Genomic DNA, 6,072 nt, shown 5'->3' with positions numbered 1-6,072 from the left:
TATCATGTTCAGATTATCATGTTCAAATTATCATGCTCATATTTTCGTTAACTGGCTTCAGCAAAAGACTCTTACCCTTTGCATTATAGATGTCCCTTCAAAAGAGAAGAGAATTACGCCCTACGCTGTTTCATGTGCCTTCTGTTCCCCACAACATTTGCATATCTTAACTCCTTCTCATCCCAGCCCTGTCTCTACTTCAAGTCTATATTACCCCCTCATTAATTATTCTCACTTTGTGCAATCATGCGTTTACTAAGCATCGCTAGTTCTTATCTTTTTATTAAGGTATACTGTAAAGCTTTTTCATCATTTTTATTTAGTCTAATTGTACGTCTCTGCTAACACAATTGAACTTCACATGTCCACGTCAGAACTATATGGAGTTTCTACGGTTGTTGTCTTTTTTCTTTACTATGAGGAAAGGTGCGCTGCAGACACCAGTAGAATGCATTTATGCAGCCAAGAACGCAGGAAATCGCTTCTCTCTTTTTCTTTTGTTTTTTTGATAGTGGGACGTAAGAAGCGAAACATTGACACGTGCGGTAGCTCCTGAGCTTGTGACCAAGAAGTCTTGAAATAATGAGACTTCGTTATATACAACGATAATAGAAACAAAATATTTAGTCATGTTACTGGCTAGCTGTGTAATAAAATAGTATTCTATGATTTTATTCTGCTGGTATATGGAAACTATACCTATTAATGTGGTCTAGTCAAAGTCTTTATAACAAGGTTTAACTTCAAAATTCCAGTCACGTAAGTGCACTGAGAAGAGATGAAAACCCGAGTGCACCTTGTCACCCCACCTCAATGTTGTTAGCTAGTGTCCTCACTTAAATTAAGATAAATATTTCAACAACTGCGAAATCAGTCATATGTAAAGCAAGAGGGACAACTCCCAGTCAGTTTTCTATTTGAACAAAAAAAAAAAGCACTTGCAACATTCATTTTTTCTTAAGTTTAGATTTGTAACTCTGTAAATGTTCAGATTGCCCTTTAAGGTCACGACGACGCTCAACTGACAGTGAAAGGTGTCATATTTATGAGTTTCTAGATAATACAGTCACGCCTCTGGGTGATGTTATCGACATAAGAACACTCTTATGAAATTATCATAAGTTAAATCTTAAACGGGAAATCAAACGACTTAAAAAAGCTTGTTTGAATGGCATAACAAAAGCTTTTTTCTTTGTCTGAAGGACAAAAATACATTAATGTCAAAAGTGATATAAAAATCTAAAAATAAATCCAATTGTCAAGGACAATGTTTAATCTAGAGATAACCTTTGACCTAGTACGTCTGGGTGTTCTTGAAAACATTTCTCGCAGAAGAGAAAGATACAATTTTGCAGCAAAACGACGATGTCATTGTACACTTTGATCAAGCAATCTGAGCACAAAATAGAAGTAACAGACCTATAGACGGAAATACCTTTAGGCTAAACTTTTAGGTCAGTTCTTTCTTGAATAGTAAATCAAGTAGCATTGGTCAAAAACACTTTTTTAATTAATCTAAAACCACGCTGTCATGTAAGTCCTACATCCACGCAGACCTAAAAAGATTTCTTGATGCTATTCCCATAGATTGTGTGTGTGTGTGACGAGGGAAAGGGTTATTGCAACATAACACCAAAAAAAAAAAGGATGGAGTGAAAACACTTTTAGACGGGTACGGCCTCTCTCTGTACACAGTTTAGATCCACTCTGTCTGTCTGTCTGGGTGGTACACGTTATAGCTTCCACTTCCCATTCTCGGATCAAGTTGAAACTTTGAATTATTATTCATTATTAGTCGATGACGACATGCGAATACAGAAATTTAACCAATTAGCTAATCACGTAATCGTATTGAATTAACTTTTATATAGAAATGTACTAAACTTAGGGGTGATACGTTTGTTTTAGAGAATAAGATCGTTCGATAAAAAAATTGTAGACTATATCTCTACAACTAACACGTCGGCCTTCCATTTGGAGACTGAAGATCCCGTGTTTGTATTAAATCTCGAATAACTTTTTGAAAAGCTCATATCAACTCACTGTGTCTGTTTAATAAAAAGTTTGTACACGTTATTTCTCCCACACCCATTCTAGGACCAAATTGACACTTTACATAATTATTCATTGGCATACAGACATACATGCGTATTGAAAATAACCTATAAGTCAATTAATTACTAGTACTTTGCTATTCTGCTTGATAATAAATGGAAAATTAAACCTTTAGTATTCATAGATGCGGCTAAATATTATGGTTTCGTCCCCTTAGATAACTGAACATGTTATTTCTCCCACACCCATTCTCGGATCAAGTTGAAGCTTTAAACAATTATTTATTCTACCTAACAAAACATGAATCAATTTAAAAAAAAACAACCAATTAGTCAATTAATTATTGATAATTAATTATTTTGTTTGATATCGAATAAGGGGAATAACGTCTCCTTTATTGAGAGATATAGCTGTAAGTGCGGAGTTCTTCCTCTTAGATAAGCAAGCATATCATCTATAATGAAATTAGGTCTAGACATCCATGGTGATATTTTGTTATGTTTATGTCACGTTTGTTTCAATTTATTTACGGGAAGATGTCAAGTATGAAATAGAATAAGCAGTACTGCACTTCCGTAAACTATTAACACAAAAAATGTAAAAGTCAAAATATTAATTGTATAAGCTATTTCGTTTTGTAAAAACTTCACAAATTATTGTTCTATTATACTTTATTTAGTCTATATCCATCTCTCTCTCTCTCTCTCTCTCTCTCTCTTTTCAGTCTCTATCCGCACTATCTTTCCCTGCTCTACAGGTGGCTGCTGTATGGACAAGCCATGTCTCAAGTTTTACATTTCACAGCTAAGATTAAAATCATCTAACACAGTGGTTCCCAAACTTATTTGTCTCGTAGACCCCTTGCCATGTTTTCTGATTTTCGGTAGACCCCCTGCTTAACTTATATTGCATTTTTGCACATTCACAAACTAATTTTTTTAAACTAATTTCTAACTGTAGTGAGTCGAAGAGTGAAAAAGTAATGTAAAGCTACATCATAAGCTAGAGAGATCTATCTTTTTTTACAGATATAATTCAAATTTAAACCTATTAAAATAACAATTAATATGTATTGCACATTGGAAATGTTTTTTTTTATGTTCATCATCCTTCAAACATTAAATATTAATTCATTAATTTGCCTTATGTATTATTGTAAAAGTTTTCGCAAAGAGTTTCTCGTGAATTTCTTGATCTTTCACGTTTGACTCAAATATTGGCCCTGCGGAGCTGTTTTCACTAACAGGAGAAGGGGCAAAGGTGAGTTATTGGCGCCTAAACCAGTAAGCTTCGGGCAGGAGGGACTCATTAGCCTTGGCTTGCAGCCCGCCTAGCCGAAGGAAAATATAAATCAAACCTCTGCTGCTTTGCAGCTATATACCCAAACATGGGAAAGGTTTCGTGGGTCAGCCCTGGGGAAAAATATGGAGCTGAAGACCATTAGGCAGTTTGCAGCTTTATTGCTCCTTGAACTGTAGTGTTACTAAAAGAAATTCGTTTCATAATATCAGATGAAGGTTTGTGAAAAACAGTTTTTAAAACTACTTCAAGGGCTGGTAAAATCAATGTTTTATCTATAGTGTTTTCCTTATTCGGCTATAGGTAAAGAGATCTTGTAAAACGCTCACAAACCACCATCTTTTGTATATGATGTTGAAGAAAGATTTTGTGAGTTTATTCTGAACTTTTTTCTCACTTTTCTCTTTTTATCAGGGTGGCATCGTCTCAAATAATCCTCGAGTGTAATTGGTTTCATATGGTCATAAAAAGGCTCTTATTATAGACAATTGCTTATTTAACAAGGAAATAAATAATCAAAGCTTTAAAATCAAGATTTCTTTTTGTTGAGCCTTGGTTACATGTAGACACAATTAACTATTTAAATAAGTATTTAAATTAAATACAACTATTTTACTTTTGAACAACGATATAGATATTTATAACTAAGGTACAAATCATTTATAAGTGTATGAAATAGTTACATCAATGGGGTGTGAACATTAAAGTCATAGACCCCCATGGACATCTCATAGACCCCCAATTTACTTTTTCACTTTCGCAGACCCCTTGGAAGTCTACGTAGACCCCTTGGGATCTATATAGACCACTTTGGGAATCACTGATTTAACACCTGCATATCTAATTAAAAGCACCTTTCCAAGACATGTCTCTGCTTTTTAGAAGGCAAAGGTTTTTTAGATGAAGTATTTCCTAATAATTCTTACCTGATTATGACTTTTTTAGCGGCCCCCGATAGAGGAATAAACGCTATAAGTTTTGTGTGGTCTGTCTGTCCGTCCGTCCCGTTTAGATCTCAGAAACTAGAAGAGAAAATGAAAATCAGACATCATGATATTTTAGATAATTTAAAGTTCTGATGCAACGGCTACTTTTTTCTTTTCCGAAAGTGAACCATTTAATTTTGAAAATTATCTATGGAAGGCAGATTTTAAAAAATAAAAATACACCAATTTTTAATGAAAAACTTCAGGGGAAGTAAGTTTTTTTAAAAAAGGTTACAGACTTCTTCATTAATAACTCAAGCTTCATTCATAGATTCGCGCATTGGTACAAAAAAAATTGCATCTAAGGTCACAATGGAAAAAGTATCAATGTATTATTATAAAATATATATTCCATTTATCGTCTAACTCATGGAGTGAAAAACTGATTGAAATGTTATTTTTTAAAAAGAATTTCGATACGAACTTCGTTTTAGTTGTAAGTTAAAAAAAAAGAGCTATTTTTATAGCGCGCAGTTTTGACATATCCTCATTATACAGTCTAAATATGACTAAATAGAGCCCACATCTAGATATTTATAATATACATATATATATTATATAAATGTATTAATAATTTGAACAAAATTTTAATTATTACGGGAATAGCTTATCTTCTGACAGCTTACGGGTGCAGATTTATTTATTATGTAAACAGTAGCAACACATTAAGAAGTGAATCGAATACGAACAGCATAGGCATAGTACACTACACCATACCCAGTACCAAAAGGCCTACTATTCCTGATCATAACATTGGCCTAGGTCTAGTTATTGTAAGATTAAACCTGTAAAGTCATACGAATTCTAGTCTAGATCAATATTTCATATCAAGATTCTAGATCTAGTCTAGATCTAGTTCTAGATCTTGTTTCTTGTTGGTAAATATCGACATCGATCCTTCAAGCATAGTTTAATAATCGTTAATTCGCAGTCAAACTAAGAATGTTTTATAATCCGTTTCAATGTTATTGTGATTTAAAACAGCCACACTTTACAATACAAATAGGTTTTAGATAAGAACTAGTATAGTACATTACACTCCTAAAGCTTACCGTATTTGTAGTAACAAGTGAAAGAGCCGAGGGTCAACTCTACCTGACCAAGAAGAAGAACGCGATGGTCCTTTCGAAACCAATATTGGATCTAGATAGTAATTCTTTTCTTAGCGATATACATCAACCGTCAAATTTTTAGGAAAATCGTTAGAGCCGTTTTCGAGATCCGTGTCCAGGTTCTACCCACTCAGGTTTTTGAGTCCACCTAGGTTCCTCTATGAAGATCTGACTTAAATAGAAGCAATGTAAAAAATGTTTTGCTTAGTCTAGTCTTTGATGACTTAATGTGCTAAGATATTCATTCAATATTTTCAGCTGGAATAACTAAGTTTGAGGATGTGCAGTGGAGTAGCTAGGGTGGGGGAGGAAGCCCGAATTTGAAAATCCCCGTGGGCCTCCACTTGAGGGGGTCCTTAAATGAGTACCCGGAATTTTGTTTTTACATTAAATATTACGCTATTATCTCATATCATGATGTCGAAAGTCAAAATCTAGGGGAACCTAAAGAAGTCAAGCCCCCCGGGCCCCCCAAATGCCTAGCTACGCCACTGACCTATCTCTCTTCTAGCTTCATTAAGTATATTTACATAGTGTGTGCCATTTTAGAAAATGTGAAGTTTTACATTACATTGAAATATTTTGAAACTAAAATTTGTCGCTTTATTCTGACTTTTTAA

The sequence above is a fragment of the Biomphalaria glabrata genome, chromosome 5 (assembly GCF_947242115.1).
Source record: "Biomphalaria glabrata chromosome 5, xgBioGlab47.1, whole genome shotgun sequence".
Classification (NCBI taxonomy): Eukaryota; Metazoa; Mollusca; class Gastropoda; family Planorbidae; genus Biomphalaria; species Biomphalaria glabrata.
The sequence above is the reverse complement of the archived record's forward strand: the minus strand, read 5'-3'. Positions refer to the sequence as shown.